Source organism: Musca autumnalis, unplaced genomic scaffold, assembly GCF_047663935.1.
Source record: "Musca autumnalis isolate F117 unplaced genomic scaffold, ASM4766393v1 scaffold_1, whole genome shotgun sequence".
In the NCBI taxonomy this organism is placed as follows: domain Eukaryota; kingdom Metazoa; phylum Arthropoda; class Insecta; order Diptera; family Muscidae; genus Musca; species Musca autumnalis.
Genome location: NW_027411644.1, coordinates 200,519,510 through 200,542,014, shown reverse-complemented (window position 1 = coordinate 200,542,014; position 22,505 = coordinate 200,519,510). Strand labels below are relative to the sequence as shown.

Genomic DNA, 22,505 nt, shown 5'->3' with positions numbered 1-22,505 from the left:
CCCCAATAGTACAGAAACTTCTCCACTAAAAATTGTTAACATAGGTCCAGGTTTTGGTATAGCCCCCATATAGCGGTACCACCCGATTTCAAGTGTTTTAAGGATTTTATCTTCATTTTTAGTCAGAATTGTCTGTAACTTGGCATTTGGTGTTCTCAATGGTACAGAAACTTCCCCATCAAAACTTATGGACATAAGTCCAGGTTTTGGTATAGCCTTTATATAACGGTACCACACGATTTCAGGCATTTTAAAGTTTTTATCTACATTTTCGGCCTAAATTGACACAATTTTTTTCTCAGTGGTCAAAAATTTTTTTTACTAAAACTTTAAAAATAAATCCCGCGACGGCCGGTTCTATGCACCGGATTGACTCGGAGGAATCTTCGACCAGTGGCCGTCACCTCAACAATTATGTGTTTGTGTTCGTGTATTTTTTCACTATGGGAGCGGCAATTTATCCCGGAAAGCCTGCTCCGAGCTCTTCTGGTCCGTGCCGGGATAGAAATGAACCCCGGGCCAGTGTGGATCTGTTCCGTTTGCCAGATCCGCATCCACCACATGTCAACTATGGTGGGATGTAATGGATGTATGGAATGGGTGCATTTTCGTGGGTGCTCTGGCCTTAGTAGCACCTGGGATTACAGCGACAGGTATGTTGCTGCTTGCTGCGTCAGCGCATCACCCAGTGCGTCTTCTACGTCGTCGTCTGACTCTTCGTCGTCGTCGGAATACGAGACGCCCCCGAAGTCTCCCCAACAACAACAATAGATGCAGCATCTAACACCACATGTTGTTGTTCAACGGCCCGGAAATGCATCATTCCTGCAATTCAATTGCAACGGTCTCCGCAATTAGATCAGTGAAATTGTGGACTTTATGAGTCGGAAAAAACATCATGGTCGCCGCGATCCAGGAAACAAAGCTCACCGCCACCTGTAGCTTACGTTGTGATGGTCACAACGTTCTGCGGAAGGATCGCACAAGAAGTGGAGGAGGAGGACTTGCCTTCCTAATACACCAGTCTGTCCAGTACAGACCTATCTCGCTTGAGCTTGGCTCTAGTGACCCATACATGTAGTGTATTAGGGTAGCAGTAAAGTGTGGTACTGCCGAGGTAGAGCTGCTTAATGTGTACATACCGCCGATGAATAGCTGTGCCCGGCGTTATATGCCCGATATTAGCTTGCTTTTAGAGGGCGATAACCGTCTGATGCTAGGGGACTTTAATGCTCATCATGATCTTTGGCATTCCGTCCTAGGTTATGACCAGAGGGGTACAGCGATGGCAGAGCAAATCCATAGCTCCACGTTTTGCGCGGTGAATGAAGACGCTCCTACGAGGATTAGAGGAAACTGCCACAGCTCGCCAGATATCACCATTGTGGCACCAGCTCTGATAAATGACGTATCCTGGCAATCCGTCATTTCCCTCAGTTCAGACCACCTCCCTATCATCGTCTCCATAAACAGACCACCCGACTTCATTACTTCTGAACGCCGTACTTTCCAGAACCATGGGAAAGCTGATTGGCAAGGTTTTAGAGAATTTACCAATCACCGCTTCAGACAATTACCCACCCCCTCAGATCCTCGGGTAGCTGAGAGAACTTTCCGAGACATCATCACCAAAGCAGCCGCCCGCTACATACCTGCTGGTCGAATACCCGAAATAAGATCAAATTTCCCAGCAGAGGCGACGGGACTAGCAAATGAACGTGATGAGCTTCGTTGTACGAACGCCGAAGACCCAAGAGTAAGAGAACTTACTCTTGAAGTCAACAGGCTAGTAGGCGAACATAAGCGGAAAAAGTGGCTAGACCATCTGAAGCAATGCAACATTGGTGCAGGAATAAGTAAATTGTGGGCAACGGTTAAATCACTCTCGAGTCCGGAAAAGAAGGATGTCAGAACAGCTGTTACTTTCAACGGCGTGACAGTAACTGACCCAAAGAGGTGCGCGTGTTATTCTAACCGGCAGTTCATAGAGCACCCCGAGAGTGATAGGGCGAAGAGAAGTGTGCTACGCCGTATAAGAAGAGCTCTTCCAGCCGAGGAGGTATCACCACAATTTACGATGAGCGATGTTGCAGATGCCATCCGAAACGCTAAATCATCCAAAGCGTTGGGCCCGCACCGAATATCAATGGTAATGCTTAAGCAGCTGGATGAACCTGGAGTTGAGTATTTAACAAGTGTTCTCAACTCTCGTTAGCCACCCATGTTGTACCAGACGCCTGGAAAGTTGGCAGGGTGGTCCCGCTACTGAAGCCTGGCAAGGATGCCAGCAGAGGTGAATCGTACAGGCCGATTTCACTCCTGTCGCCTGTAGCAAAGATCCCAGAGGCGCTACTCCTCCCCACGATGAGAAGGTGTTTTCCAGTTGCCCAACATCAACATGGATTTCGGAAAATGCACAGTACTACAACAGCATTAGACGCCATATCCACACATATCAGTAGAGGACTGAACCAGAAAAGGCCGTGCGACCGAACAGTCATGGTGGCTCTTGACCTATCGAAGGCCTTCGATACCGTCAACCATGCCAAGCTGTTCGAGGATATAGAGAAAACTAATCTCCAGCCAAGTTTGAAACGTTGGGTAATCAACTATATGTGTGGACACCAGTCGTTTGTAGAATTCAGAAACAAGAAGTCCAAAACCCGTAGAATGAAACAGGGAGTTCCCCAAGGAGGGGTGATATCTCCGGAACTGTTTAACCTCTATCTTTCTGAAAGTCCATACCCTCCAGACGGCATAGAGATCGTGATGTATGCGGATGATTGTACGATCTTGGCGTCGCTGTTCCGACCACTAACTACCCTAAAATGCTGGGTGTAACGTTCGATAGCATGTTCAAGTCGTCCGCGCATGCCACAGCTATTTGCAATAACATCAGAAGTAGGAACAAGGTTCTCAAGTCGCTGGCCGGCAGCACTTGGGGTGCTGATAAAGAAACCTTGTTGACCACCTACAATGCAATAGGCCGGTTTGTGGTAAGCTATGCGGCGCCAGCGTGGTCTGCAAAGGTTAGCGCATCGCAGTGGAAGAAGATTCAAACCTACCAGAATGCCGCCCTGAGGACTGCAACAGGGTGCCTCCTCATGACACCAGTGGACCATCTTCATGAGGAGGCGAAGGTTTTACCGGTGCGTCAACACAATAAGATGTTGTCGATGCAGTACCTGCTTGGGTGTTACCGCAGTGAGCATCCCTGTCACGATTTAATGGACAGGCTCCCCCACCCAGGCACGTCAGGAGAGACCTTCATGATCTAGAGAGAGAGGTCCAAAGGTATAAAAGAAAACCGCTAGATCAACGAGCCTATCATGCAGGCTTAAATCGCATTCACACAAACATGGTTGCGCAAGCAGTGCGAAGATATAGTGTGAATGCCGTACTTGGAGTCCATCCCCCATCCATCGCAGCAGAAGAACGCCCACGACCACACGATACTCTGCATTTATTCAACTGCCCAGCTAACCCCACTCACCTGTCTCCTCATTCTTTATGGACGCAACCAGTCCAGATTGCAGAATTCTTGAGTCTGGATACAGAGGAACTTGATAACTGAAATAATACACGAACGAACATACATGCGTTGCTACAACAACAACAACCATTAAACACTAGTAGTGCAATTTTGTAACTACATAGCATTTTTATTACCGATTATTCTCAGAAAGTTAGCAACCAAAATAAACCTGTCGATAAGCAAGAATATGCTAACAAAAATTTAAGTTTTAGTGTATGAGTTTGCTATTTAATTCCTACCGATGTTTGTCGCTAACGAATACAGATCCAATACAAATGTGGTTGCCTCCATGAAGACTGTCTACCCACTAAACAATTGTTGCCGAGTGCTCTGATGTTAGATTTGTTTAAGAGTTTTTCCAATGTATGATCAGAAAATATTCCGATTTCTCAAAATTTCCTTCAGAAGTTGAACCTATTATCAGCCATTTTTCTTTAAGGGATCTCTGAACATTTTCTTGTGCTTGTTTTCGAAAATCTGCCAATATTCTGCACATTCTCTGATGGGAAATTTTGATTCGTTTCTCTTTCTCGCTAGTAAATTCCCAGAGAGATTATTTTAAGAACTACAAAGACAAGGTAGAGTTTTTGTTTTGTTTGCATGCTGTGGTTTGTTTTTTTTTAGTTATTTAGGAACTGTTAATTGACAAAGACGCAGCGGAACAAGTTATTTTGTGATTTAAATCGCAAATTAAATTTGTAAGTTTGCAAACACATAATGGAATAATCAATATTTTTAATAATATTTTAGAAAAATCAAATAAAAGTATTCGAAAACTTTATCAGGAAGGACTGCGACTATAATTTTGCAATTTTTGCGGGCAGCAGCGGTGAATAATAAAATAAATCCTTATTGTAATTATGAACATAGGTATATAGCTTAAATAAAGAAGTTCTTATTTATATTGCAAGAAATTCGAATCAAATCCGAATAAAGATTAAGAATTTTGGGCGAATATATTTGGAACATCTAATGAAACATCAGAATAGTTTCCGACTTTCGGATAGAACATAGCAAATTTTTTAGAATAAGTTCCGAAACTTTCCAGAATCTCGAAACACATCACCGAAATGTATTCCATTTTCTGCACATTTTCGAATACTTCTTCAGAGTTTTGTCCGAGATTGTTACGAAAATCACAATCTACTTCAGATTTTTTTACGAAATTTCTTCAGAATTCGAAACTAATTTTTGTGGTAACTCGAATGTTCTTTTCGAATTTCCCTCGACAAATTGTTCCGAATTCTGCGAACCGCTTCACACAAAAACGGACATGTTTTGCATGCGAAGACGGCATCAGAAATGGAAACTTGTGCAGAGATTTCGCCCGAATTCGGTACGATTTCGGCAAAAATTGTTTAGTGGGTATCGTGCTACCATTTAAATCTCAAAGTACTCATTCTGTTATACAATTTATATACACACATACATACATACATTTTATATCAGCGTCAGGCGATTAGGCGCCCGTGTGCGCTCATTTAACATTGCTCTCTCCACACACACAATTCAACCCATTGAAAAAGCATACACTCACACAATGACGCCCCGTAAAGTATGCAATAGATAAGTATGGTGCCTGACGCAGTTTCATATATATTCCTAAAGGACTTACGAATGCAGTTAAACTGCTTCAATTTCCGTTGCTCCTTTCAATACTTACTTATTTTTCCATGCATTAAAAGAAAATTACTAATTTTTTATATGTTGAATTTGATAACGATCTCTTTATTCTTCACTTCGTCTTTTTCAACATCTTTCACCCTTCCAATCACTTTTCACTTTCACCAATGTTGATCATTTCTACCCTGTGAGATACCTGTAGAGACGAGCTTCTGATAAGCAATGAAATGCATTTTTCATGAAATGAAATGCCTTTAAAACAAAAGCCCGGAACTACAGGGTAGGTCACGGGAGCGTTCATTCTTTGCAATACCTCTTGTTTTAATAAATAATTTTGGTGCTTCTTCAGATAGTTCAAGGCAGCTAAGGTTATCTGAAAATAAAGTAAATCGAAATACATTAATAAAAGGTTAATAAAAGGTTGTTTGTTTGTTATGGCCTCCTAATTATCTGCAAGATCGCTCTAGACGTCTATAACAATTGTCATCCGTTCGTCTAAGGAGATTTCTCGTGGTCGTCGATAAGAATTAACTATAAGTACTCTTTTCAGTTCGTCTAAAAAGTCCCGTTCAATTCGTCTATTACCACTACCTTGTGATAATCTGTAAGCACTACTTTTGGTCCGCCTATAAAGACTATCTTCCATCTAAGTATAAATACTCCATTCAATCCAATTATAAGACTATCTTCTGACCGCCTAAAAACACTATAAAGACGCCAATCGTCCACAAAGGCCCTTTCTGTAAGTCTTTAGAAACTTCATTCAGTTCGCCAATGAAGAATTCCCTCATTCGTCTATAAAGAATCCCTTCACTTCGTCTACAACAGAAACGTAGTCAGAAAAACATCTCGACAACTTTTAATTTTTCTGTAAAAACTCCCTTCACTTCGTCTTTGCTTATAAAGATGTTCTCAGTTGGTCTCGAGGGATTACCTTTACTTGGTGATTCTCTTTCTGAATCACCTTCCTTCGTTTCGCCTATAAGAACCTTCTTTTGGTTCAATAACATTTCAGTTCAACATCAAAACTTTCTCCTACTAGAATACGAGTGTCGTCGTACATTTGTTTCAATCTAAACACAATTTCATGAAATGAACCTAGATTTTCCATATTTATATACATTAGGGTTATGACCTTTTGATATTTTTTTTTTCAAAAATGATTTCCTGTGGTGAGAATATGTGAAATTTTACTTATTAATGCCCAAAATAACATTCATTCCATTTTATTTTAAAAAAGGTTCCGCACAAACCACTTTAAAAAAATATTTTTTGAAAAAATACTATGAAATGAAAAAATAATAATTTTAATAAAATAATTTTCTGTTGCACGAATGAATGATCTTTTGCCTATTAATGATTAAAATAACTTTTATTCCATTTAAATATTGAAAAAGGACCCGCACAAACCACTTTAACCCCCAGTTTATGTATTTCGAAACGAAAATGTGTGCGCATGAAACACACCCAAACTTTAGTTTTTGAAATATTATTGCCTTTGCTTTTACTTCAAAACAAAAAACAAATTTGAAAAACACACTCAAATTTGGTAGTTTTTCTTGCGCATTCATTTTCTTATCGACATACATGAACAGGCTGTTAATTTTTATGATATACATACGAAATAAAATTATTTATAATATGAAATGACATATATGTACTAATACGACGATAAAATCAGTGAGAAACAAACGGCTATGTCATTATGGGTATGCCGTGTGCCCCCATACCTTGTTTTTAATTAAATATTGGCTTATAGTGACTTCAAAAAATGTTCAAAAGTTCGGAAAAATAAAAACGTTAAAAGCTTTTGTGCAAGCTTTGTTATCGAATCATTTTATAATTAAGATTTTATATTAACTTAGGTAAAAACTCATAAAAATATAATACAGGGATACGAGGTTGTAAACAAGTCATAACCCTAATATACATTTGTATGTACGGTTATATGTATCTTCACTTGAGAATTTAATTATCCTTTTAATTTATGCATATTTACTTGCAAAACCACATTTATGCCACAAAAGTTGCTGTTTGGTTACAACAAAAGTTTATTTGTTGTTGTGTAGTCAGTCGTGTGCAAACTTTTGCAACTGTGGCCAATGGATTTTTCCAGTTGGTTAGCAAAGTTTTATCTGCCTACATGTCTGCATTGTATATTACCCCACAACATAACATATAAATAGAATGTACATAAGTATATATGCATGTCCTTATGTATCTTTACATTAGATTCTTAATGGATGTTGCAAAGCTGTATGGAGTTTAAGAACTTTTAACACTTGGGAATTGTACAACGAAATAAGTTTGTATTTGTTTTGTAGAGTAACTGATTTACCCCCCTGTTTTTGTAACTATTTTTTGTTCGTTCGTATATATTCGTAATAATTTGGGCATCCGTAGCTTAGCCCCTAGATGACATACATACTTAACTCTTCGTGGATACGTTCTATATATAGTTAAGGATTCCTCATTCAAAAATCAGCGTTCTATATTTACTCTAAGGAGAGTAAATCGATCTACAAAATTTGACAATTCGTGTGAGAATAATAATTTTTTTTTACAAAAACAGGGGGTTAAGGTAGGGAATTAATTAGGAAATTATTTATGAAATTTAAGGTGTTAATCTTGCAAAAGAAAATAAAATTTTCCCCCTTCAGTTCGTCTACAAAGATTCCTTACAGCTCGAATATAAAGATTCAACCCAATTAGTTTATAGAAACTATTTTCAATTGGTCTATAAAGACCCGTTTGAACTCCTTCCCATCGTCAAAAATAACCCCATTTAGTTCTGTTCAAGTCGTCTATAAAGACCCCATGGAATATGACTTTTTGTTTAAACTACATTTTATGATCTTAATTCTGCACTAGCTTTTTATACCCTCCACCATAATGGGAAAGGTAGATTAACAGTCTGTTTCACAATGTCGAACGAAAATGAAAACGAAAGAAAAACTACTTAACTCGTATTTGATTTTCAAATTTTGTAGTTTTCCATAAAAAATCTTGAAAATTTTTTTAAAGCTACATGAAAGATTTTTGGTATAAGGATTGAGAAAAAAATTCCCATTCTCAAATCTGTTCAAAATACTTATTTTGGTTATTGCGCGGCGGTTTCAATTCTGTTTTTAGGAAAAAATCTTTTAAAACGCAATTCATTATATTGAGAAACATTGTTAATTTATGGCTTCCTACAGTAATTATATACTGAGGTCCAATAACTTTAGTGATAAGTTGCAAATTTTGGTGGACATTAAGCTATTTATGTATCTTAATAATATTTTAAAAATATGTACGTAATCTCAACATCGCGAGGATTCAAATGAAAACTTGTTGTAATCAATTCTCGAATACATGTTAACATCATGCGGAAGATATGTAGGATGTTCAAAAAATTTTTGAATTCATTTGAATGGGGAATAATCCTGAAATAAAACGGAATCGGGTTATAGGAGGGGTACTAAAAAACCTTCTGGCCTAGGCAACACGCAGTGTCACCAGGCGTCATTTCACATTTGTTTTGGAAAGTTTGACAGTTTTTGCGACCATGTTTTGGGTTGTTTTCAGCGGCTTGATTGGGGCACCAACAAAACATGGCTTTGAACGCTTTTACGGCATCCTCTGGCGACGAAAATCATTGACAACGCCCTTTTTTCTTGATATGCTGCAATCAAATGAAGTCATTGGATCCCCAGTCAGGGCTGTACCGCACATGACCCATCAATTCCACGTTTTGTCCGGTCAAACAGGCGTTGGTTTGAATCGTTGTGTGAGAGTTCGCATTGTCAGGATGCAGAACGATTCGTCTTCTCTTGTTCATTTATCGAATTTCTCAGGAGACTTCAGGCAAACAAATTGTAGTGCAATGCTCAGAATTAACCGTGCTACATTTCTCAAGCCGTATAGTCGCTACACGGTCAGTTTTGCCGAAAAAACAGGCGACCATTTGCTTCGAAGGTCTTCTTCCATGAACAACTTTCGTTGGATTTGCCTCGCTTTCGAAGACTAAAACGGCCGATTCCTGTTTTGTTTCGGGGTCCTAAGCATAGATCCAAGATTCGTCGTCTGTGACGATCTTTTCTTTGTCCACAATTTCTTTGAACAAATCAACGAGAGCCTTTTTTGAGCGATTGAACAATTTTGCTGGATCTAACGGCAAAAATCAATTTTTGCCTCCAGCTGTTCATGCAATATCAAATGTTAGTTATACCCCAGACAGAATATGGCAATGCTGTTGAAAATCAATTGTCTTTTGTCAAATTTTCATGTTTAAGAAAATGAAAAGAGAAAGAAAATCAGTAATTTTCGCGTTTCTTCAAAATAAGTAGTGGTCTTTCGCGAGTAGAATAGCAGCTAATCGTTTTTCATGCCTTCGAACAAATCTCTTTTTCAAATTTTTATTTTCACAAAAAACTTCATTACCCACCATACCAATTCTATCGAAAATTATATCTTCCTCAAATGTTTTTTAAAGTTTTGCAATATTTGTATAATATTAAAAAGACTCAAAAATATCGCGAATAAATTAAATTTATTTTTGCTTCATCGTAGTGAAAAGATCAAAGGTAGATAGTGTATTTGTTTCGCATATTTTGGGGAACTTTTGTAAAGCTTTATGAAATGGTCTGCTGGGTACAAACAAACAACACAAACAGCTGTTTCATAAATGCAGATACTATCGTCTGTCAGGGTGAAAAATTAATTCAAATTAGGACATTTTTAATGCAAATTAACTCTGCCGTCTGTCTAGGGTATAAGTATGTAACATGATGATGTAGCATTATCCGTTCACGCACGGGTTAATTTTTTTCTGGCACAACGGCCGATTTTGTGCGACCCTCACGACATCGGTTTTTTGGAAGTGTCGGCCACGATTGAATTCATTAAACCAGTTTTTCATAGTGCTATATGATGGCCCTTTGTCGACATACAAAGATTTGATTTGATCGATGCACTCTTACCGTGATAATCCACGACAAAAGTTGTGAAAAATTATGGCAGCATCCGGAAAAAAGGGGCACACGTGCCCTTGATGAGGATAACAACAGAACAACCACCACTCAGTCTTCGTTCAGAAGTCAATGAAGCAGGTTCTGCTGTCGCTTGTTTCAATGATTTTTAATTTTAGCAATGCATTAACGCACACGCTGTTTGTGGAGAGAGCGAGAGAGAGTCGTATGCGTGAGGCCGCAAACAATGCGTTTGTATTAGTGCCGATACCTGAATTATAGGAAGAAAATGTTTACAAGTAAATTCCATTTTTTTGCAAAGTGATTTTTTCAAGTCACTGTAAACAACATAACACATGTCGTATGTCAAACTGTCCTAAGTACGTTTAGGCTAAAAACTGTCAAACTTCCACAAAAAAAAATTTTGAAATGACGCCTGGCAACACTGTGTGTTGCCTAGGTCAGAAGGTTTTTAGTACTCCTCGTTTATCGTGAAATCCTCTAAATCAGATGATGCGCATGCGCCTTACCAATACGGCAAATTCTTCTCTTTTTATTTGTATACATTTGCCAGAATTTACTTTGGACGCTAAGATGTAGCATCGTCTACAGTTTAGTGTGCACAAAGTACATACACTTTTTATGCGTATCCGATTTTAATATCAACCATGAAAAATACATCGATCTAAACCTATTTCAATAATATCCAACAAAAACCGTGAATGTACTTTCACAATTTATTTTTGGGATAAATCGGATACAGCTTCCATACCGGTAAACTTTTGTCTCGGTTTCCTTACTGAAATGGAAACGATCCACAGAAAACGCGAATAAATCCGCGATATTTTCAAAAACATTTCTCGCGAATTTTTCAATTTTTGCAGTAGCCGTTTCCGCCGTTGTAGTGGATGTATTTTCACGATCTATGATTTATATGATCCGAACCGTATAAGGAATAATTAAAAAAAGCCCAGTACAATCAAGAGGATATTGTAAATACTGTACCCAAGAAATATTTTTTTTTTTTTTTTGAAAAAATATACAACTAAATTTCGGGCTTTGGCAGTGGATTATTGTGATGATGTCTGTCTGGACATTGTACACACCAAAATTTCCGTAATCGCGAGTAATTAAATCCTTGGATTGGTTTTTAGAAATAGCCTAATGCGCGTCGCAGCCAGATCAAAAATACAAAAAAATGTAGATGCAGTGTAGATTTTGAAAAGTGATATATTAGAAGTGTAATCTTCATTTAGTATTCTTCTACTTTTACTTTGGGCAGATATCCGTAATTTAAACAGTTTGACCGACAATCGAATAACATGTTAAAAACCTCGTTAGCTTCAAAGTGTTTTTACCTATTTTTATTCATTTACGCGGTTATAACATTCACGCAAATGAACTCTTTTAGCCAAATGTCGAACAATGAAATTTCGAATGGCGCCAAATTTAAAAATTGCGTTCTAGTTGGGACACCCTTTACTTATATTCTTCATGAGGATAAAATTCTGAGTTGATCTACCAATGTCTGTATGTTGTAATCACTCTGGCGTCCACAATAATTGAGCTACAACGCTACATTTTTGCACCTGTGGGTAGGTCAAGTTCGAAGATGGGCTCAATGGGTCCAACTTTTGGTATAGCCCCATATAACAGTGGCTAAACATTTTTTGACTGAAGTAGCCTCAACTTGACACAGTGGTCACGAACCATAAATTCCCAACGAATGTTAATGTTTTAATGTAGCTTCCCTATATAACCGTACCTACCGATTTTAAGTATATTTAGAATTTTAGCCACATTGATGCCGAAGTATCGGTTATTTGACATTTGAGGTTCCCTGCAGTCTCCAACAAAAATTGTCAACATAGGTCTATAGTTTGGTATTTCCCCATAAAACGGTACATCCCGATTTTTGGTGTTTTGATGGTTTTAGCTACATTTATAGACTAAACTACTCGTAATATGACATTTGAGGTTCCTATTGGTCACAAAACTTCAGTAATAAAGATTGTTAATATAGATAAATGTTTTGTTATAGGCCCCATATAACGGCACCTCCCGATTTTCGGTATCTGACAATTTTAGCTAAATTTTTTGACCCATGTACCTGTAATGTGACATTGGAGATTCCCTACTTCTCCACCAAAAATTTTCAACATTGTTCCCTTTTTTGGTATATTTATCCCTCATATAACGGTACTTTCCGATTTTCTTTGTTTTGAGGGGTTTAGCTACATTTATTGACTGAACTACCCGTAATTTACCATTTGAGGTTCCCAGTGGTTACAAAACCTTTTTACCAAAAATTTTCAATACAGGTCCATGTTTTGATATAGATCCCATATAAAGGCCCCCTTTTTAAACTCCTTTCAGAGGGTCTATAAAACTCTTTCCAGTTAGTTTATAAAGTCTCGTCTACAAAGACTCTGCTTAATTCGTCTAAAACGACTTCCTTCAGCTCGTCTATAAAGACAGCTTGCCTATAGAGACTTCTTTAACTCATGTTAAAAGACTGCCTTCAGTTCGTCTATAAATATAACCTTCAGCTAGTCTATAAATAATCCCTCCATCTCGTCCAAAAATTTCACTTAAGATCGTCAAAAAGACTCCCGTCAGCTCTTCTAAAACGACTTCATTAAGCTCGTCTATAATGACTCCCTTCAAATCGTCTATAAAGACACCCTTCAGTTCGCCTAAAAAAACTCTCTTTAAATAGGCTTCGCCTCGTCTTTAAAGACTCCCTTCAGCTCTTATATAAATAATTCCTCTATCTCTTCTAAAATCTCCCTTCAGATCATCAAAAACCTCCCTTCAGCTCTTATAGAAAGACTTCATTAAGCTCGTCGATATAACCATGTTGGTCTGTCCGTCCGTCTGTGTCTTGAAATGAAGATACATCTCACAATATTTAAGATAGAGTTTTATAATTTGGTATAGAAGTTTCAGTTACTCCTAGGATGTTTGGTATTGAAAATGGGCTATATCAGTCCACGTTTTGATATAGGCCTTATAGAACGGTATCTTCTGATATATGGACTTTTGAAGATTGTGGCCTCAATATCACACCGAAATGAAATTTCATATTTAGTCTTTGTTGGGGTTATTTAACTTTCCAAGAAATTTGTTGGTATAGGTCCACGTTTTCATATAGCCCCCAAGAAGGGTACCTCCCTATTTTCGGTATTTTGAAGGATGTAGCTTTAATATCTCACCGAATTGGCTGAAATGTGGTATAGTCTTCGTTGGGGGTATTAAACTTTCTACCAGACATTTTTCGACTTCTTCATATAGCCCACCATAGAACGGCCCCTCCTGATTTTCGGTATTTTGAATGTTTTAGCGTCATTATCTAAACTAGTGGATGGAATATGGTATTTAGTCTTTGATGGGGGTATGAAGCATTCCAAAAGAGAGTTATCAGTATAGGTCCAAGTTTTCTTATAGCCCTCATAGAACGGTCTCTCCCGATTTTCGGTATTGAACTCAATATCCCACTGAAATGGCTCAAATTTCGTACTTAGTCTTCGGTAGACTATATATTATATAGCCCCCGTATAAGGGTACCACCCTATTTAAGATATTTTGAAGATATTATTCTCATTTTTTGTCAATTTTTCGAAAATTGTTGTTGTCAGAGGGTACAACAGCTCAATTCCGAAAATTGTAAATATTGGCCCATGTTTTGGAAAGAACAAAGTTGTGAGATAATATATGGAGGGTATAATTAATTAATTAATATGGAGGGTATAATTAGTATATATATGCTTGATCGATATGTAATTCTAAGTCGAAATAGCCATGTCCGTCTGTTGAATTCAAGATACAGGTTGCAATTTTTAGGATAGATAATTTTGTATAGAAGTTTCTATTACTGCTTTGGTACTGAAAATGAGCTATATCGGTCAGCGTTTTGATGTAGCCCCCATAAAACGGTACCTCCCGATTTTCGGTGTTTTGTAGGTTGTGGCCCCAATACCATACCGAAATGGTACCTCCCGATTTCAGGTATTTTGAAGGTTTTAGCCTCAATATCCCAACGAAATGGCTGAAATTGTGTGGCTAAACACGTTGGTAGTATAAAACTTTCCACCAGAATAGAACCGCACACACGGTGGGTAGAAAACCTATACACAGAAAGTGTTCAGTGTAAAGTGGTTATCATTAGTTAAAATATAATTTTCCTCCAAGGAATTAGACTTAACGTAGATGAAGAGCTTAGTAGTTACTAATTATACCCTCAGCCTTTAGGCTAGAAAGGGTAAATGTGCCTCATCGATATAACGGTTATAGACCCCAAGAATGTTTGGACGCAATTTGTTTCAGACAATTTGGATTTAGCCATGTCCGTCGTCTGTCCGTCTGGCTGGCGGGTGCGCACGATAACTCTCGAACGGATTAACCGATTCGGCCCAAAATTTGGCTTTCGTAATATGTTGTCCAAACTTAGTTTAAGTTCGAAGATGGACTCTTTCGGATACCTCCCCCACAAAAAGTTCAAAATTTGTCTGTAAAATGGTGTAAACGATAACTCTCGAAGGGAACAATCGATTTGGTCCAAAATTCGCAAATCGTATTATTCCTTCCAGTTACAAATCGGATTCGAATATGGACTATATCGGTCCACTCCTTCGGGTACCTCCCAAACAAATTTCGGATAAAGTGAAGTTTAAGAGCCCCTCTCGGATCGTTTTGAAATTGTTTTTAGTAAGTTTGCTTTGCTCCCTTTACGACTGTACAATTGTTTTCTCACTTCCTGAGATATTGGCATAAAAGCTCCAAGAAACCCTGACGGCACTAACCAAAATGGCAAATCCGCAAGATAATTCTCGCAGGGAGTTTCTGATTGGTGCAGGCTTTGCACATCGTATTATTTCATTCAGTCATGTATTCGGTCCGCTCCTTTGGGTACCTCCCACACAAAATTTTGATAATGTGAAGTTTAAGAGCTCCTCTCGGATCGCTTTGACATTTTTTCAGTAAGTTTTCTTTGCGACTCCCTTTACGACTGTACAATTGTTTTCTTGTGCAAGTCCATACTTCCTGAGATATTGGCCTTAAATCAACATGAAACCCAAACGGCACCAAACAAAATGGCAAATCCGCAAGATAATTCTCGCAGTCATGTATCAGCTTGGAATGTGGGCTATATCGGTCTACCTCTTTTTGTACCTCTCACACAAAATTCGAAAAAAGTGAAGTTTAAGAGCATCGTTTTGATTCTTTTTTCAGAAGGTTGTTCTAGCGACCTCATTTACAACGATACAATTTTTTCCGGAGTTAGTCAATACTTGCTGAGATAATGGGCCAAAAGCTCCAAAATCCTGCCGGCACATACTCAAATGGCTATTGTGCAAGATAACATTAATTTTTTTGAACATTTCTTCCAAACTTAGCTTAACGTATTTAATATTTCGAGAAGTTTGGTTGCTAAACATGTTTATTATATACGGCATAGTTATTGTGTTTGGTTTTGTTGTTTTTTGTCAGTGGCTGAGGGTATATCACCGTCAGCACAGCTGACTGATACTTTCTGACTTGTTTTGCAAGAGATCTTCCAAACTTTTTTGTTAGAAAATGTTGTCTTCAACTGAAAGGTCACTCCTTGAGCTACTTTCGGATTTTTTTGTTGAAAAATATTGCACAGTGTTCTGACAAATGGCCGCCCACGAAACACATTTTTACTAAAGTAAAATCAAAATTTCTATATTAACTAAAACAAGTAAAAAAGTATCAGTCGGCTTTGCCGACAGAGATATACCCTTAGCCAGTGTGGATTGATATACTTTTTTTCCCAAAAAAAAACTTATGTATTGCACGGATAGGATAGGATAGGATTAAAGCTCAAAACTTTGATGGGATATCGATAGATAGAGCTTTTTTTATAACACTAGCCTGCGAAAAACATAATATACCTATATATTCGGTTCGAGCCCTTCAGCCACTACATATGGTGCCATAGGGGTTTTTTACAACTTTCGGGCTGTTTTCTCAAGAAGTATGGACTTTCTCCTGAAAAAACTTTTACTGCCGTAATTGAGGCAGCGAATGCAAGTTGCTTCAACAAAAATCAAAGTGATTAAGAGAGCAGGTCTTAAAGTGAATTTATTTAAAATCTCTTATTCGAACCTGATCTATATCTGGTAGATATATTAGGATGTGTAAAATATGGACCAAATCGGTCACTCGTGCGCACAATTTTTCCCAACATTTTTGAGCTTTTGTGGGGGAGGTACCTGAAGGAGTGGACCGATATGGTTTATCTTTGAACTTAAACTAAGTTTGCACAAAATATTACGAAGGCGACATTTTGGACCGAATCGGCAGATCCGTTCGAGAGCTATCTTGCGCTTCAACCGCTACACCGGTGTCATAGGGGTTTTTCACCTTTCAGGCTATTTTCTCAGGAAGTATGGACTCGCACCTAATGAAACTTATAGCATCGTATGAGGGCAGTGAATACAAGTTGCTACAAAAAAAAAAATCAAAGCGATTCGTGAACAGTTCCTAAACTGAACTTTTCCGACATTTTGTGTGGGAGGTACCCGAAGGAGTGGACAAATATAGTCCATATTCGAACCTGATCTATATCTGGTAGATATATTAGGATGTGTAAAATATTGACCAAATCGGTCACTTCCACCAAGAGTTATCGTGTGCACAATTTTTCCGAACATTTTTGAACTTTTGTGGGGGAGGTACCTGAAGGAGTGGACCGATATGATTTATCTTCGGACTTAAACTAAGTTTGCACAAAATATTACAAAGACCAAAGACTTGTGGACCTTATCGGCAGATCCGTTCGAGTGTTATCTTGCGCTCCAACCACTACAAACGGTGTCATAGGGCTTTTTTGTACCTTTCAGGCTATTTTCTCAGGAAGTATGGACTTGCCCCTTATAAATCTTATACCGTTATATGGGGGACAGTGAATGCAAGTTGCTACAACAAAAAATCAAAGCGATTCGTGAACAGTTCCTAAACTGAACTTTTCCGAAATTTTGTGTGGGAGGTACCCGAAGGAATGGACCGGTTGCGTCCATATTGGAACCTCATCTAAGTCTGGTAGAAATTTCACGATGTGCAATGTATGGACCAAATCGGTTACTTCAATTAAGAGTTATCGTGCGCACAAATTTTTCGAACATTTCCGAACTTTTGTGGGGGAGGTACCGGAAGGAGTGGAACGATATAACCCATCTTCGAACTTAAACTAAGTTTGGACAAAATATTGCGAAAGCCAAATTTTGGACCAAATCGGTTCATCCGTTCGAGAGTTATCGTGCGCACCAGCCAGCCAGACAGACAGACGGACGGACGGACATTGCTAAATCGACTCCAAATTGTCTGAAACACATTTCATCCAAACATACTTCGATGAGGCACATTTTGCCCGTATGAAAGAGTATATACCCTCGTTAGAATTAATGCTGAGGGTATAAATATCAGCTACATTGGTTGTTTAATGTGGCTAAAACCTTGAAAATACCGAAAATCGGGCGATACCGTTCTATTGGAGCTATATCAAAACGTGGACCTATGCCCATAATTTTTATCGGAAAAGTTTTTTTTGGAAAGTGAAAACCCCGCATCTCAAAATTCAACCAATTTAGTTGATAAGTTTAGCTAAAATATTCAAAATACCGAAACATTAAGAAGTACCGTTGCATGGGGACTATCCCAAAACGTGGACCGACCTTCCCAATTTTTTGCTCTCGACATTGTCAATGAACTCTAATTATTTATACCAAAATTCATCTGCCAACGCCAACTCCTTTTATATTTGGCCACCGTTTATTTGAACTCGCGACATAGTGCAGCGTTTTTCTTTGAGGTTATGCGCCATTATCACGGGAGCTATGGACTTGCCCTCGAAAAAAATTACAATGACGTAACGGGGGCCGCACGAACATCCAGTTACAAAAAATTTCATAACGATTCGTGAGGTGTCACTAAACTGCACTTATTTCAAATTTTGTGTGGGAGGTACCTGAAGGAGTTGACCGATATAATCCATATTCGAACCTGATGTATGCCTAGAGGTAGTATTACCATATGCAAAGTTTGGTTCAATTCGGATACTACCTTCGAGAGTTATCGTGCGCACAAGTTTTGCGACAATTTTTGAACATTTGTGGGGGAGGTACCTGAAGGAGTGGACCCATATAGCCCATCTTCGAACTTAAATCAAATCTGGACAAAATATTTCGATACCCAAAATTTGAACCGAATCGATTGATCCGTTCGAGAGTTATCGTGCGCACCAGCCAGCCAGACATACAGATGGACGGACATTGCTAGATCTACTCAAAATTGTCTGAAACGGATATCGTACAAACATACTTGGGGTCTAAAACCATTATTTTGATGAGGCACATTTTTGGTCGTATCAAAGTGTATATACCCTCTTTAGCCTAAAGGCTGAGGGTATAAAAATTACTAGTTTTTTCGCCATAAATCCGTCAAAAAATTTGTTTGTTATGTGTTTATTAATCCCACAAAAGCATAGGAAGATCGGATTACCTGTTACATACAAATCACAATGATTTTTTCCATATCATATCTCAGGCAATTTTTGTCCGATCGACCCTTTTTGCAACATATTCTATTCTTCCGGTACTTTAAAATGAGCTAATAAAAAACTTTCAGTTTTCTAAAATTTGCAAGTGGCCATAATCTGTAAACTATTATGATCGTAATTTTACACTAGCTTTGTGTGTTACTAACCATAGGTATTATGGCAAACACCAGATACGTTACCATTGTTGCATTTTGCATAATACCAACATAAATTTTACAAAACCAGAAGCAACAAAAAACGGAAACCAAATTTTTGCTCTTACAACGAAATGAAAAAAATTATGCGGAAAAGAAAACATTTCACCAGCCTATGATGCGGTGATGGAGTAAAAGAAAAGCATATCCTTGCCACTGCACAACACACAATAATTCGTGGCAACAAATCACTAGCCGTGACCTAAATGAAAAAAATGTTTTCCCAACATAAAGAAATGTACGTACTTACACACTAACTTCTCGCCCCTTTAATAGCACCACCGAGGCAGGCATTTTAGCACCATTTTACAAGTCCAGTCTGCATTTTGTTTGTCCACAGTAACTTCTCTGGCATCGTGCAAGTTTTCTTCAAACAACTGTTAATGAAAAACGAGTATTAAAGTTGAAACCCCTGCAAAAAATGAGAACAAAAGAAGAAAATTCACTTTGTTGCTTTTTTTCTGCTGCCTATAGATTTTAAAGGCCTCTGATTGTTTTTGAAGCTGTAGTACAATTTACTTTCAACACTAACTCACATGCAAGCTTCTTTTGGGAAGGATGCATTCCATAGAGTTGTTTGCTTTGTGTAAATTATTTACCCTCAGGTCTTTCGGTCGGTTTGACTTTTTAATTTAAAAGAACGTGGAGAAGAGAGCAAGCATGGAATGGAAAACTTTGCTTATTGTTTCGTTTTTAAATGAAACAAAATAAAAAATGGCAAATAATTCAGTTGTGAAATGAGAAAAAAAAAAACAAGTAAATAATTTATTCTGTAAACTATTTAAAACTATTTTTTGGTGTAATTGAGTTTTTCAAAGTTTTGATAAATATTTAAATAACATAATAGTTCGTTTACATGATAGAATCCAAAGATAGTCTAGAGATTGTCAATGATTTGTTAAAGGATTTATAGAATAAGCTGAAGTAAGAATATTTCGGTTTAACTTCCCTTATGGGGGCTATATCGATATAGCCCATCTGCAATATCAAACATCCAAGGAGTAATAAAAACTTATATACCAAATTACAAAACTTTTTCTTAAAAATTGCGAGCTGTATTTTCATTTCAACAGACGGACGGACGCACATGGTTATATCGACTCAGAGTTTTACGCTGATCAAGAATGTATACTTTATAGGATCTCCGATGAATATTTTGATGTGTTACAAAGGGAATGACAAATTAAATTATACCCTCCATATTATGGTGGATGGTATAACGAGGTTTCTAAAAGCAGGCAGTTTTTTGTGTGATTTCTTTAGCTTCTTGCTGGATGGTTGTACGAAATGCGAATTGAATGCGGTCTACGCAACCGAAATCATCTTCCCCAATAACAAGTAAAAAAGTATCAGTCGGCTTTGCTGACAGAGATATACCCTCAGCCTGTATATATTGAAACAAATTTTTCCCAAAATACGTATGTATTTAGAGGGTTTTAAAAATTTTGGGAGTTTGAACCGACGAAAATGTTGATTAGGATTAAAGATCAAAAGTTTTGCGGAGGAGATACTAAAAGGAATGGATCGACATTGACCGTTATGGAAGTGGATCTTCAGCCACAACATATGGTGCCATAGGTGCTTTTTACAACCTTCGAACAGTTTGCTCAAGAAGTATGGACTTGCCACTTAAAAAACTTTTGACATCGTAATTGAGGCAGCGAATGCAAGTTGCTTAAACAAAAATCAAAGTGATTCGATATCAGGTCTTAAAGTGAACTTATCCGAAATTTTGTGTGGGAGGTAACGGATGGATTGGACAAATATAGCCCATATTTCGACCTGATCTACAGGGTTGCCCATATTCGACGGACCCATGTTTTTTTTTTAAAAATCAAAGAAAAAAATAAAAATTTGGCGGTTGGCAATGTTAATCATTTAATTTGTTCCAAGTAGATTTGTTTACATCAATTTTTGAATATGATATCTCTCAAATGGCCGCCTCTGGCGTTGATGACGTATTGTGCCCTTTTTGCAGCATTTTCCATCGTTTTTGCCAACATTTCGGCCGGAATAGCGGCTATTTCTTCACGAATGTTGTCCTTGAGCTCTTCTACGGTCCTTGGCTTGTTAACGTAAACCTTTGACTTCAAATATCCCCACAAGAAGAAGTCAGGCGACGTCAAATCGGGCGAACGCGGTGGCCAGTCCAAATCACCACTTTTCGACATCAAACGGCCCGGAAACAAATAAAATAAAAACGGCAATTTTGCTTATTTACGGTCCCATTCAATGTGAAATGGGCTTCATCGGACATGATAATTTTGTTCCAAAATTGCTCGTCATCTTCGGCCATTTCGATGACTCTTTGGGCCCATTCCAATCGACGAGGCTTGTCCGCAGGCAACATTCTTTGCGTCAATTGAATTTTGTACGGGAACAAATGCAAATCAATGCGAATAATCCGTTGTAAAGTGGACCGAGCCATGCCCAACTGCTGAGAACGGCGTTTTTGGGATGTTCTTGGGGACCTCTCAACACTGGCTCGTACGGCAGCGATATTCTCGGCCGATCGCCTTGGTCGACTTTTATTTGGCCTCTTCGGATTAGAAAGAGCCTTACCAGTCGAAAATTTTTCGTATAAACGCTTAATGGTGTTCTTAGAAGGCGCACTTCTCACATTTTTTAATGTTTTAAAAGCACGTTGAGTTTTCACAATTGACTTGTTCTGTTGAATGTAAATTTCAACTATTTCAGAGCGCTCGCGTGGCGTGTATTGGTTCATGGTAAAAATCTGCTTGGACTGACGCTTCAAACGCGGTATGTCATTAAGCGATGTGACATCTCTGTCAAAAGTTATGGCGTTGCCAGATGGGTCCGTCGAATATGGGCAACCCTGTATATCTTGTAGATATATTAGGACGTGTAAAGTATAGACCAATTCGGCCACTCCCTTCAAGAGTTACCGTACGAACAATTTTTCCGAACATGTTTGAAATTTTGTGGGGGAGGTACCTGAAGGAGTGGACCGATATGAGTTATGTTCAAACTAAAACTATGTTTGGACAAAATATTACTAAGGACATATTTTGGACCGAAACGGCAGATCCGTTCGAGAGTTATCTTTCGCTCCAACCACCTCACACGGTGTCGTAGGGGTTTTTTGCAAGTTTAATGCTATTTTCTCAGGAAGTATGGACTTGCCCCTGATGAAACTTGTACCGTCGTATGGAGAGCAGTGAATACAAGTTGCTAAAACAAAAATCAAAGATGGCCCTAAATTGAACTTTTCCGAAATTTTGTGTGGGAGGTACCCGAAGGAGTGGACCTATTGAGACCATATTGGAACCTCATATTACTCTGGTAGAAAGTTTGCGCTGTACAAAGTATGGACCAAATCGATCACTCCCTTCAAGAGTTATCGTGCGCACAAACTTTCCGAACATTTTCGAACTTTTGTGGGGGAGGTACCGGAAGGAGTGGACCGATGTAGCTCATCTTCGAACTTAAACTAAGTTTGGGCAAAATATTACGAATGCCAAAATTTGAACCGAATCGGTTCATCCGTTCGAGAGTTATCGTGCGCTCCAGCCAGCAGGACAGACAGACAGAAAGACGGACGGAGATGGCTAGATCGACTCCAAATTGTCTGAAACACATTTCGTCCAAACATACTTGGGGTC

The 22,505-nt window shown here is 38.3% G+C and overlaps 1 long non-coding RNA gene across 1 annotated transcript in view; it reads right to left on the bottom strand.

The window, feature by feature from the left end:
• Positions 1 to 5,415: 5,415 nt before the first annotated feature.
• LOC141391044 (uncharacterized) overlaps positions 5,416 to 22,505 on the bottom strand; it is a 100,384-nt gene continuing 83,294 nt past the window's right edge. Inside the window, exons 2-3 of the long non-coding RNA XR_012409547.1 lie at positions 19,133 to 19,294; positions 5,416 to 5,531 (exon numbers count right to left, since the gene is read on the bottom strand). This is a non-coding gene — a long non-coding RNA (uncharacterized lncRNA). The remainder of the gene's footprint in view (positions 5,532 to 19,132; positions 19,295 to 22,505) is intronic.